At 40.4% G+C, this 14,313-nt stretch overlaps 1 protein-coding gene and 1 long non-coding RNA gene across 2 annotated transcripts in view; one reads left to right on the top strand and one right to left on the bottom strand.

The window, feature by feature from the left end:
• LOC148078931 (CUB and sushi domain-containing protein 1-like) overlaps positions 1-14,313 on the top strand; it is a 462,769-nt gene that overhangs the window by 218,510 nt on the left and 229,946 nt on the right. The window lies entirely within an intron of this gene.
• LOC148078933 (uncharacterized) lies at positions 3,202-3,841 on the bottom strand. Its single transcript, XR_015711448.1, has 3 exons — positions 3,522-3,841; positions 3,363-3,397; positions 3,202-3,264 (listed from the first exon to the last, which is right to left on the bottom strand). It is a non-coding gene; the product is annotated as an uncharacterized LOC148078933 (long non-coding RNA).

Raw genomic sequence — 14,313 nt, 5'->3', positions numbered from 1 at the left:
AAGCCTCGACACTTCATCGTCCGCCTCCACCGGTACCAGGTGAAAGAGCTACTGGTCCGCGAGGCTCGCCGGAGGGGGAAATTGGAGTACCGCGGACAACAGATACGAGTGGTGGAAGACTACACTCCCGAAGTCCTGAGCCTTCGTACGGAGTACAAGGAGGTGATGGCCGAGCTTTACAACCATGGACTAAGACCGTCGCTGTGGTTCCCGGCTCGACTTTCCATCACTCTTCCCGGAGGTGAGAGGAAACGGTTCGGGTCGGCGGATGAAGCAAAGTAATACGTGGACAGAACTCCAGCCACGCAACAAAGACAGATATAATGCTGGTGTAGTGACATCATTCAGCCACTTGATATCACTCTGTGAGTATTTTTTTTTTTTTTTGGTATTAACAATGTTGTGTTCTAAGTTCTAACAATATACCTTATTGAAAAAAGTGCATTCCATGACAATCAATAAGAAATGGAGCAGAGGATTTAGAAGGTATTTTAGAGGAAGGTTTTTGGGGTGTTATGTGTGCGTTCAAGAAGAGCTTGCTGCTATTATTTTTTTTGCAGCTTTCTTCAGGGTGGGATTTTAAAGGGAGGGCTCATGGTCAACAGTCTTAGTGTTTTTGTATTTTTCGAACAGTCAACTGTCATCTTAAATTCTTGTTTTTACATCTGGAGCTTATTTAACATTACTCATTCTCATCCTACTCTTCCAATTTTGGATCATGGATAACTCCTTACGCATGTTGAGCTGGAATGTTAAAGGCTTAAACCACCCGGTTAAAAGAAGAAAGGTGTTTACATATTTCAAACAAATGAATAGTTCGGTGTTTTTTTTACAAGAGACACACATCAGAGAATGTGACAATCTGCGTTTGATGAATGGCTGGAGGGGGCGGCACTTTCATTCTACTTTCCAGGGAAAGGCTCGAGGGGTCTCAATTCTTCTCCATCAAAACATCCAATTTGAACATCATAACACAATAGCAGACAGAAACGGGCGTTACGTTATTGTCACAGGTAAATTATATATAACACCAATATTATGTTAGCTAGCATATATGCTCCGAACACTGATGATGCAGGCTTTTTTTTTTAATTATTTTCTTCTCTGCCGGATCTGAACAAATACTCAATAATACTCGGAGGTGATCTCAACACATGGCTTGATCCTGTCTTGGACAGATCCTCTCAAACCCCGGTCAACATGAGAAGGTCTGCTTCAGTCATCAAGTCTTTTCTATCCAAGTATGGAATAGTCGATATGTGGCGATTTTTGCACCCTACTAAAAAAGACTATTATTTTTTCTCACATGTGCATCACACATATTCCAGGATCGATTACTTCCTAGTAGACAACACATTGACACACTTTGCCGTTTCATGCGATTATGAAACCATCATAATATCTGACCACGCACCTGTGGTATTGTGCATGACTTTACCATGTCTCCCTCAAATAAGGAACCACTGGAGGTTAAACTCCAACTTACTCTCAGATGATAATTTTACTAACTTTATTCAGGAACACATAAAACTATTCTTTGAGATTAACTCCTCATCCGGACCATCCAGCCTAATAATTTGGGATACCTGAAAGCATACCTGAGAGGACAAATTATATCTTTCTCAGCGAATATGAGAAAGACGTCACAAAGGGAGCGACATGAGCTCAGCACTAAGATAAAGGAATTGGATCTGCAGTACTCGCAAACAAAAAACCCTGTATTATATAAAAAACGTGTAGAATACCAAACAAATTACGATCTTCACACAACCCATTAAGTTGAGAGGCAGCTTCTTAAAAACAAAAGTATGTTATACATACATGGCGACAGAACTGGGAAATTACTGGCTAGTCAGCTAAGAGGGTTCAGCGCGAGACAACATATCACTAAAATTAGCACATCTAACGATGTCACCTTAAACCCAACTGAAATCAATGATGAATTCAGAAAATTCTACTCACATTTATACACATCTGAATATCCGAGTGATGACAACTCAATTAATGATTTCCTCTCTAAGATCAATATTCCAACCATATCACATGAAGACAGAACGATATTAGAGAAACCAATTACTGATAGTGAAATAACAGCGGCCATCTCTTCTTTACAAACAGGAAAAAGTCCAGGTCCTGATGGATTCCCCGTAGAATTTTATAAAACATTCTCCTCACTTATACACCACAATTAAGTTTGGTACTATCTGACTCTTTTAAGCTCAACAAACTACCGGCCTCTTATTATGAAGCGTATATCAATCTTATCCCGAAAAAAGACAAAGATCCAATGCAATGCTCATCGTACAGACCAATCTCCTTGATAAATGTTGATGCGAAAATTCTAGCAAAGATTTTGGCTCAACGATTAGAAAACATTCTCCCCACGGTCATTTCTGAAGACCAAACTGGGTTTATCAAAAACAGACACTCTTATTTTAACACACGCAAACTATTTAACATACTGTACTCCCCCTCTGTCGCTGATACTGAATGTATTCTCTCCCTGGATGCAGAAAAGGCATTCGACCGTGTGGAATGGCAGTATCTATTCAAAATATTGGAAAGGTTTGGATTTGGTCCAACTACAGGGAGTGCGGAAATATTAGGCAAGTTGTATTTTTTAGGATTAATTTTATTATTGAACAACAACCATGCTCTTAATTAACCCAAAACACTCATTAATATCAGAGGTGAATATTTTTGGAAGTTGGAGCAGGGCTTTTTTAGTTTTAGCTATTTTAGGAAGATATCTGTGTGTGCAGGTGACTTTTACTGTGCATAATTATTAGGCAACTTAACAAAAAACAAATATATACCCATTATAATTATTTATTTTCACCAGGGAAACCAATATAACAGTTCAACAATCACAAATATACATTTCTGACATTCAAAAACAAATCAGTGACCAATATAGCCACCTTTCTTTGCAAGGACACTCAAAAGCCTTCCATCCATGGATTCTGTCAGTGTTTTGATCTGTTCACGATCAACATTGCGTGCAGCAGCAACCACAGCCTCCCAGACACGGTTCAGAGAGGTGTACTGTTTTCCCTCCTTGTAAATCTGACATTTGATGAGGGACCACAGGTTCTCTATGGGGTTCAGATCAGGTGAACAAGGAGGCCATGTCATGAGTTTTTCTTCTTTTAGACCCTTTCTTGCCAGCAATGATGGAGCATTGTCCTGCATGAATATCATGTTTTTCTTGAAGGATGCCGACTTCTTCCTGTACCACTGCTTGAAGAAGGTGTCTTCCAGAAACTGGCAGTAGGACTGGGAGTTGAGCTTGACTCCATCCTCAACCCGAAAAGGCCCCACAAGCTCATCTTTGATGATACCAGCCCATACCAGTACCCCACCTCCACCTTGCTGGCGTCTGAGTCGGACTGGAGCTCTCTGCCCTTTACCGATCCAGCCACGGGCCCATCCATCTGGCCCATCAAGACTCACTCTCATTTCATCAGTCCATAAAACCTTAGAAAAATCAGTCTTGAGATATTTCTTGGCCCAGTCTAGACGTTTCAGCTTGTGTGTCTTGTTCAGTGGTGGTCGTTTTTCAGCCTTTCTTACCTTGGCCATGTCTCTGAGTATTGCACACCTTGTGCTTTTTGGCACTCCAGTGATGTTGCAGCTCTGAAATATGGCAAAACTGGTGGCAAGTGGCATCTTGGCAGCTGCATGCTTGACTTTTCTCAGTTCATGGGCAGTTATTTTGCGCCTTGATTTTTCCACACGCTTTTTGCGACCCTGTTGACTATTTTGAATGAAACGCTTGATTGTTCGATGATCACGCTTCAGAAGCTTGGCAATTTTAAGAGTGCTGCATCCCTCTGCAAGATATCTCACTAAGAGTGCTGCATCCCTCTGCAAGATATCTCACTATTTTTGACTTTTCGGAGCCTGTCAAGTCCCTCTTCTGACCCATTTTGCCAAAGGAAAGGAAGTTGCCTAATAATTATGCACACACACTGATATAGGGTGTTGATGTCATTAGACCACACCCCTTCTCATTACAGAGATGCACATCACCTGATATGCGTAATTGGGAGTAGGCTTTCGAGCCTATACAACTTGGAGTAAGACAACATGCATAAAGAGCATGATGTGGTCAAAATACTCATTTGCCTAATAATTCTGCACTCCCTGTATTATTTCCTGGATCAAATTACTTTATACAAGTCCCACCGCCTCAATTCTAACCAACACACAGAGATCTAAACCCTTCAATCTCAAACGAGGAACTAGACAAGGCTGCCCTTTAAGCCCCTTGTTATTTGATTTGGCAATAGAACCACTAGCTATAGCTTTGCGTAGCTGCAGTAATATCACAGGTATAAGTAGGAATGGCGTCGAACACAAGCTATCCCTTTACGCAGATGACCTTCTGCTTTACCTATCAGACTTGAACTCGTCCATACCCTCATTGCTGTCACTTCTAACCCAGTGCGGAAGCTTTTCAGGTTACAAACTCAACTTGCACAAAAGTGAACTTCTCCCTATTAACGGAGAGCAAAATATCACATGCAATCTCCCCTTCAAAATAGTCAACAATTATTTTACATATCTCGGCGTAAAAATCACAAGGAAACATAAGCACCTTTTTTAACAGAACATAATGAAACTATTAAATCAGGTAAAACAACAATTCGCGCACTGGTCCCCCTTATCTACATCCCTGATTGGCAGAATAAACTCAATAAAAATGAATATTCTCCCCAAGTTCCTTAATCTTTTCCAAGCCTTGCCAGTATTTATACCAAAACACTTCTTTAACATGTTAGATTCGGTCATCTCATCATACATATGGAAGGGTAAACCACCAAGAATAGGCAAAGTCCACCTTCAGAAATCCAAACATAATGGGGGTATGGGGTTACCAAATTTTCTGTTCTACTATTGGGCTGCTAATCTTCGTTGTATAACATATCTATTACACTATAGGTACAAAACGAATTGCCCCATGTGGGTTCAAATGGAGATAAACTCTGCCAAAGATATTTCCTTACCCGCCTTACTGACATCAACTCTCCCGTTCCCTCCGAGCAAAATATCTGACAATACAACCGTCTGTCACATGGTAAGAATATGGCGTCAATTCAAGAAATTCTTTCAATTACACAGCTTTTCCCTATCTGGCACAATTACAAATAATCATAACTTTCAGCCCTCCATCTTGGATAAGGCTTATCAAGAATGGAATAGAAAGGGCCTTCATAAATTCAAGAATCTTTTCATCGACAACACTTTCAGCACCTTTGAGCAACTATCTAAAAAATATAACCTTCCCAAATCACATCTCTTTCGATACTTCCAAATTAGACATTTTCTGAAATCAGCAATTCCAAACTTTCCAAGTAAACCGGAAATTAATTTGATGGATGAGGTATTGGACCTTCAACCCTCATCTAAACACCTTACATCTGTCATTTTATGACAAACTGTTGGCCACGAGACAGGCTCCAATTGAAAAAATTAAGCATGCCTGGGAACAAGACCTAAACATCTCTCTACCCGACGAAAAATGGAGGAACATTCTGTTGCTTGTCAATAAGACGTCCTTCTGCGCTCGTCATTGCCTGTTACAGTTTAAGGTTGTGCATAGAGTCCACATGTCCAAAGCCAGGCTCTCCCAAATTTATCCAAGCTTAAGCCCACTGTGTAACAGGTGTGGAGGGGCAGAGGGCACTCTCATCCACATGTTCTGGTCATGCCCACATCTGGAGGTATTTTGGAGGAGTGTGTTTCAAACTTTATCTACAGTGACAAAGAGGAACATTGAGCCTAACCCTCTCTTAGCTCTCTTTGGTACCACTGGTGAAGATTGTGAAAATCTTAACTCAGCCACGAGTAGGACTTTCTCCTTTACTCTCCTTCTTGCTCGCCGTGCTATCCTGGTGAGATGGAAAGATGCTGCCCCCCAACCATGTCTCAATGGTTGAATGATGTGATGTCATGTTTGAGTATTGAAAAAAATCGTATGTCAGTCTTTTCAAAAACAAAGTTCAATAATGTCTGGGGACCTTTCATTTCATTCTTTCACTCCTTAAAGTCTCTTTGAATACTTCAGGACCTTTTTTCGACCTGTCGATGAACAACATGGCTGTGTGTCTGTTTCTGTTTCTGCTCTTCTCTTTCCTCTGTGTTTATGTGCGTTGTCGTGTGAAGCCTGACCAGCTCATGATTCACAGACTTTGTAGAGCTCCAATGTTCTTTTGACTGTGTTACAGCGTAGTGTGGACTGTTGGCCTGAGAGAGGGTGGGCGGTACTGGTTTTATAAGTGGGTTTTGTTTTGTAAATTTTATTTTATTTATTTCATGTTATTTGTTTTTTACTGTTTGGGTCTTGTAATTTTATTGCTTTGTTATTATTATTATTGTATTTTATTTTATTTTCTACTTTCTTTTGGATATATGTTTTGTCTGTATCTATTTTTTATTTGCAAGGCTGAATATGTCTGAACATGCTGAACTTGTCCAGTGTTTATATTGTGCTTTGCATCTCCAATTTTGTTATCCTTTGAAAAAATCAATAAAAATACTTTGTTAAAAAAAAATAAAAAATTGGGGGTACACAATATGTGCCTAACAATTTGTTATGCCTATTAAGTCATCAATGTCAATCACTTGTAAAGTGAGGCTTGTTGCTATAATTGATTAACTTAAATCCTACCTATGAATAAACAAGAATCACCTTATAAAGATCAAATCTGTCAGACACGATGCAAAAAGAGAGAGAGAAAAACTAACTTTCCATAAGCAGAGATCAAAAGAATTTACTGAAGTTTAAGGAAAAACATAAAAAACAATGTGTTAATAGTAGAGTTCTTAAAATATATTTGTATTTCTTCTGCTTGTAGTTTTATTGTGACAGGGCCAGGAGAAGGGAGGAGAGAGCTGACACCAGATAGCTCAAACCTTATCGGGCCATAATCATCATTCCAGAGGCTACACAATGTTTGTGGTGTACATGTTTTACATGTTTTACATGACACAATACGTTTTCCAATTTAAAATGTGCAAAATGTGCAATCTCAAAACAACACATGGACACATGACATAGTAAAAAAAAATCACACGAACATTATGGCCACGAAAAAATGCTATTGATTTATCAATGGCAGTTTACGCCCTCTAAATCCCCAGCGTGTATCTGAATATTTATACAGCACTGACCTCTTTTCTGCTGTTAATTATGTGAGAAAATAAATAATGTCTAAACAAAAATAATAAACTAGAGTTAGCCTATTCCTCATGCTTTAGTTATTCCTCATAATAATGTATTTTATTGTGGCTCATACCAAAATAAATAAATGGCCACAAAAAAAAAAAAACCCACTAAAAATGACAATACCAAGTCAGGGATCAAACCCAGGTTATTGGATCTGGAGCCTAGCCATGCACTATACAGGCTAGTGATGTAGAGGGTGCAAACTGCCATTAATTAAATAAAGGAATTACATTATTACAGGAATTACATTAAACCATGTCATGTTGGTGGCTCTGTAACAATCTAACAAAAAAAGATCAGTTTTAAAAGCCCATGTGAACTCCACCTCTTGATTGGAGACTGACTAAACCAGATGACTGCATTTCCTAGGCTACCTGTGGCTACCACCACATATTGGCTTAAAAACTGTGGTTTGGTAGCTGACATGAGATGCACATAAACTATGCCGTTGACGCATGTCTGGTGTATCAGCAATTGTGTCTTTTTGAAAATTAAAGCACTCTAGTCTTTGCGACCATGCATGAATGCATGAAGTGTCCAGAATGGACGCCGTGTGTGTGTGCGGGTCCCTGTTCACTGTATCAAACGGAGCAGGCTATGTGTTAATCTGATTTGGATGGCTGAAGTTGAAACTTTGCATGACTCCATGACAATCTCTGCTAAAGCTGATAAAGGGAAATCCTCCATGTGTGTGTGTTTGTATGTGTGCATGGACCCTCAAGGGCGAGACAGGCCTCAGTGGGAACTCGAATAGATATAAAGAGCATCTTTATCATGGAAAGGAGCATTAGTGAAAGCGAAAAATCCTTAGAATGTGGCATTTGTGTTCAGGCTAAAAAAAAGTGGGCCAGTGTTGAATTAAATGTCTGTGTTTATACTGCAGGTGTGATTCCTGAGAATAGAAATGAATACATCTTTCATAATTCCACTCTCAGAGGAGCAGGGACTTATTCTTTGTTTTGTATTGCTGACACACTTTTTTCTTGGTCTTAAAATATGAGACACTGGTCAATAAAATAAAAGCTTTCTGGGTGCTGTTTGTGTGCGCACATGCTCGTTTTTGCCACAATGGCTCACCATTTTTCCTTTTAAAATGTACCCAAATCCCTAAATTACCTTTGCTAAGAACAATAATAGGCGAGCAAGAAGACTGCTGTTCCACATTGAAGATTATTGTTCGTATACTGCCATCATTTCTGCTACGGTTAACTGATTAATACTCTAAAATACACTGTGGTTGCAGCATAGCAATTAGATTAAGAACGTTAATTGAAAAAAATGATCAAATTCTGCATGAAACAAACAAACACAACAATGCTAATTTATACAGAGCCCATAGAAGATGGGTGTCAAACAAACCATGGCGAACAAAATGTATATATTCTATATATTAGAATAGAAGAGCATCGGAGTCTTCATCTTTCCTAATTATCTCTGTGTTTGTCCTCTTTCACGCAACACTTACATCATCGATTCATTTACTATAAATGTCTTTTTTACTCTAATTGGAATTATTACTTAGTTTGGCTTAGTCGATATCTTCACATTGTAAACTTAAATCATTTTCTACTTTGATGTTAAGCCAACCATGCTACTTAATATGGTCTTGCCGGCTGAGTTTGAAACAAGTGCGAAAGAAGGATACAGGTACCGGTATCTTGTTAGCTTAAGATATGCACTACTGTCGTTTTGAGCAAAACAGCAGACACACGCCCTTGAACACATTTTTATATTATTTTCGGAAAAAAAATTCGCAAATACTTCATCACGAGTACAATTTTACTAAAAAATGTATTCATCTATAATTATTCCATGTAGTTTACTTGATGTAGAATTTACTCACCAACCTATTAACACACTAAACCCAACTCTTTTTAAAGCTTCCACCGCCACCCCTTTTATATATTTTCTCAAAATCATCAGCTCTACTGCTCTACTATGTCATCCTAGCGTCTCGGGTGTTCTTCATCTATAGTGACATGAGAATCACCAACGATTATTGCCTAGCATTTTATCTATAGCTAAATGTCTTTCTAAGCATTTCAAATATAGTTTTTGATAGCAATGGTGGGTGTAGTGTTCCATAACTCGCAAGACACAAAGTAGAGAGGCAAGAACTACAGCTCACAATGTAACTTCTTCTGAATTATTTAGAATTATCTATCTTCAAAATGATTAATAGATCCAGATGGTATTCAACATCAAGATTCAACCATCTCGTGTCAATTAACTCATCTACTTCAGTCCATCACAACCCCTTAAGACTTTCGTAGATTCAAGAGCTTTAGTTTGTGGACTCTGGGAAGGTTAAAGTAACATGAGGACTCCAAAAAAAAGACTTTCCAACACTTTTGACGATTGGAATCAAAACCTGCCTTACTGTGAGGTGCAGTGCAAAAAAGTGTGTGTCCTTTTTTGAATGCATTTTTTACTTTCATTTGTGTATTGATGTTTGTGAATCGTGGCCCACATAGAGTTCAACTTGAAAACTGAACAATGCCAAAACAGCTGCAGTCTTTAAAAAACATACCAGAATCCAGCATAGGAGGTTGCTGATCAGGAAAGTGGTGGGATTGTAAACCTACAAAGCAAAGCTCATATTTACACCTGGTACATGGTTTTCAGGATCAGAGCGCCAGCAAGGTAATTAAAGAGCTTCATCTCTCTCCTGCTGTGAGTGAGTCAGCAGGCCCACGTTTAATTGCCCTACGGTGATCTTGGCCTCATGAGGGATGTCTCGATTGTGTTTTAAAATGCTTGCTATTGTTGTCAGTGGTGTAATTGCACACTATCAGAACATACAAATGTGGGTGTATTTTGGAAAAGGGGAAATCAGTGTAGTGTGTTTTCAGAGCCAGCAGCCACTTGTCGCATATTCTTAGTAACTCAAAACAGTTTATCTTGTGGAGAAGAAAGAATGGAATTTAAACTGACAACAAACATGTTTCAAATGTTTTTGTATTTCTCTCCAAGATGCACTAACTATCACGATGATGATACTTTTTTTCAATGTATTATTTTGTAAATTTCTCCCCCGTCTGCAATCTTTGGAAATGAGTCATCACTCCTCCCCCAACCAACTGTTATCACGCCCGCTTTGTTTAAAAAATGAGTCCCTTGGAAGTGGAGACTCCCGGGTTTGATGACACGCGCAGTGACAATTTTCAAGGTTTGACCAAAAACAGTTTATTATTTTCTGTCAACGTTCAATAGAGCAGTTATACGAAATATACACTGTTATTAGATACTTAACAAGTGATTAAAAACTATTCAAATAATAGTTTACTGATCATTTATTAAATAGTCTGTATATGTTCTCATTTATCTAAGTCATGGTTATCCTAGTAGTCAACTGGACTGTGTAAAGTTCTAGGAATTAGTTTATCAGTTCCAAGTAAATTGGTGTGACATTCTGCTAGGGTCGTTGACTCTCACTGTGTAGCAAGGTGTATCCATGGCTAATGGGGAGAGCACAAAGCTCACTCGCTCTCTTCGTGGATGTCAGAACCAGAAAGAGTGAAACCTTAAAAGACAAAATGTCACTCATTTGCAGCAAGTCCAGCCGCACCGCCGTGTGAGCTGCTGTCATGAGCCCCAGGAAGGACACAACAGCGCCTGGTGACATCACATGATATCAAACTTCCAGCAACTGTGTTGTCAGCCAGAATAATGGAGAGAGCACAAAGCCTGCTCGCTCTCTTTGTGGATGTAAGCACCAAAAGGAGCGAGACCTCAAAAAAACAAAATGTCCAGTGGGACTCCAGAGTCCTGCTCAGCTCGTCCTGTGCAAGAGCCACACATTGAGAGGCAGACCCAGCACCGGGGGTGCCGTCAGAGTCACCCCTGACCGGGATACAGCGCCACCACTAAAAACCTAAGACTCTCCAGCTTCGAACCAAGGGGAGGACGAGTTGTGGAGGAGGGAAGGCGAACAGTAGCCGGCCGGCCAACTCGAGTGGGCCAAAGTGTCTAAGCCTAGTGGGGGGCAATCAGAGGCCCTGAGAGGAACCTAAGTAGACATTTGAAGTTCTCCTTGTTGATGAAAAGGTCCGCCGCCGGGTGACCGAACCAAGCCCACATCCCGGTAGCCACTGACTCAGACAGACCACATTTGTTCTGGACAGCACCCCTTGACAGTCTGGAGTCAGCAGGTGACGGTCTGCCCACAGCCAAGTCTTCTATGCCACACTCAGAAGGGCTGGGGATCCGACTCCACCCTGGTGATTCACGTGTGCCACGGCAGTAGAGCTGTCTGATAGCACAAGGACATTGGACTGTGACAGTTGGGGAGAGAGGTGAAGCAAGACATTTTTCAATTGCTTTCAACTCCAGCCAGTTGATGTGTCTGTACACCTGTCTGCTCCAGACCCCGCAGGCGTATTGTGCCTCCCCAACCTGTCAGAGATGCGTCAGTGTGTTAAACGGGCAAATAATATTTCTTTATAATTTCTTCATCGCTATTGTTAGGGTTTTTAGCAAAATTCTAACTTCACATTCTAACTCCGACTACCACTAGTTGCCTTATATATGGAATCATGATGAGTATTAAGCGTCCCTTGCTGGAGCGTTAAAGGTCGTGATTTGTTCTATTTATTGTGAGTCCTTAACGCACCACGGTGCTGGGCTCTGGTTCGCTCTTGAGTCAAGTAGACACATATGATGGCGGTTCTAAAATACCTCCTTTTTTTGTATTGGTTTCAGAGGGTTTTGTCATAATTCGGGTCAAAACCAAGCTTTGAAATACTCGGATATCATTTTTCTTTCACGCTGGGTTTTAAGGGTTAAATTTAAATTGGTGGGAGTCAATCCAATTACAACCAATAGCTTGGGCCACCATAGATGAATATTCCACACCCATCTCCTGCCTTCCTCTCAGTTTCATTACAACATGCTTAGTAGTAAGCATGTATGATTCACTAGTTAACTAGTAAGATCGTTTTATTTTTTTGACTAGTGAACTTGTGAACATTACACAGTACAACATGTGAACTAGTTAACTAAAGCATTCACTTGTTAACTAGCTAACATTTTGGACCTCACTAGTTAACTAGTACAGTCAGACCACGACTACAGTAAGAACAGTTCTAGTAGGTATGTAGACCGTTTATCCATTACTAGTTCACTAGTTTACCAGTAAGCCCATTTTTAGCTGGAGTTAACATGTTGGGGTCAGCTAGTTCACTAGCAAAAAAACTAGTTCACTAGTAGGCATTTTGATCTTCACTAGTTTACTAGTATGTCTTTTTAATATTCACTAGTGAACTAGTCATGTAAAACTACATAGTTACTTTTGGACATAATTTAGGCTTAACTAGTTAACATGTCAGAGTTGTTGGGACCAACTAGTGAACTAGTGTGTGTTTTTGCCATGTGATATCAAGGATATGAAATAAATCCTCACTTGGCTTTCCATAAGCCTTTCTCTAGTTTCCACCTCCCCTCTGCTCCAACAATAAACTAAATAATTATCAAATCCAAAGCTTCTACCTGTCACCTCAACTCCCTCCCCACCCATCTCATTAAAGCCCGTCTCCCATCCCTTTTAACTCTCATGACTGCCATCATCCACTCCTCTCTCTCCTCTGGTTCAGTGCCACCTTCACTCAAGACTGCTGCAATCACACCTATCCTCAAGAAACCAGACTGGGACCCCAACAACTTCAATAACCTCCGTCCCATTTCCAACCTCCGGTTTTTCTCTACAGTCCTAGACAAAATAGTTGCATCCCAAATCCACTCCCACCTTTCCAGCAATAATCTCTATGAACAGAGAGAGACTGTCAGGCTCGCTTCCCCTCCACAGCAACGAAACGGCCCTTCTCAAAACCAGCAACGACCTCTGTTGAGGTGAGGTCGTGAAGAAAAGGAATGGATAAGAGACCAGCATCCCTTTGGACGTTCCCAATTCATTCAGTTAAAACATTTTCCTCCGATCTTTCCCCCATTTCCACCGGTGTTGCTCAAGGTTCTGTCCTGGGTCCCATTCTGTTTACTATCCACCTCCTCCCCCTTGGTCACATTTTTCAACAGCACTTTCCACTGCTATGCAGATGATACCCAATTGTACCTTTCATCCAAACCCAACTCCACCCTCCCACCCAGCTTCCTCTGTGACTGCCTGCAAGAAATACATTCCTGGTTCTCCTCAAACTTTCTCAAACTCAACAATAGCAAAACTGAAATATTTATAGTCGGCTCAAAATCCACCCTCGAAAAAGCAAAGAGCCCCACCCTCAACTTCAACAACGCCTCCATCTCTCCCTCCCCTCAGGTGAAAAACGTAGGCGTCATCCTCGATAGCATCCTTCCTTTCCAAGCTCATATCAACAACATCACCCGGTCAGCCTACTTCCATCTTCAAAACATTAAACGTCTCCGTCCTTCCCTCAGCCCCTCCAGCACTGCTATCCTGGTCCAGTCCCTGCTCACATCCCGCCTGGACTATTACAACTCACTTCTCTCTGGACTCCCCCTCAAATCCCTGCGCAAACTTCAACTGGTATAAAATGCTGCTGCCCAGATAATCACCAAGAACCCCTCTAACAATCACATCACATCACGCCAACAACTTCACTACCTTATTAACTTCAAAATCCTCCTGACTTTCAAAGCCTTCAGCAACCTTGCCCCTCCCTACCTGACTGATCTCCTCCACATAAACACTCCCCACCGGACACTCAGATCCTCTTCTATCATCAACTTTACCATCCCACCTGCTCGTTTGGTCACCATGGGGTTTAGAGCCTTTAGTCGATCTCCCCTCTGAAACTCCCTCCCACTGGACATTTGCAATATCACAACTCAGACTGTTTTTAAACTCACCTTACAACTCAGCTTTTTAAACTTGCTTATTTATTGTAAACACTTGTTTTATGGTTCACTTTAAGAAACTTTTTTTTATATATTTCTTATCTTTAAAACATCTGTCTTACTGTTGTTATTTAAACTGGTTTTTTTTTATAATCTGTTTGCATGGTGTCCTTGTGTGTTCTGAAAAGCGCCTTATAAATAAAATGAATTATTATTGTTATTAAACATGTTTCACATCTACAGTGATGAACCCTGGTGATCATGACCACCGG

This window comes from Callionymus lyra, chromosome 6 (assembly GCF_982586985.1).
Source record: "Callionymus lyra chromosome 6, fCalLyr1.hap1.1, whole genome shotgun sequence".
NCBI classification, from domain to species: Eukaryota; Metazoa; Chordata; class Actinopteri; order Syngnathiformes; family Callionymidae; genus Callionymus; species Callionymus lyra.
The sequence above is the reverse complement of the archived record's forward strand: the minus strand, read 5'-3'. Positions and strand labels throughout refer to the sequence as shown.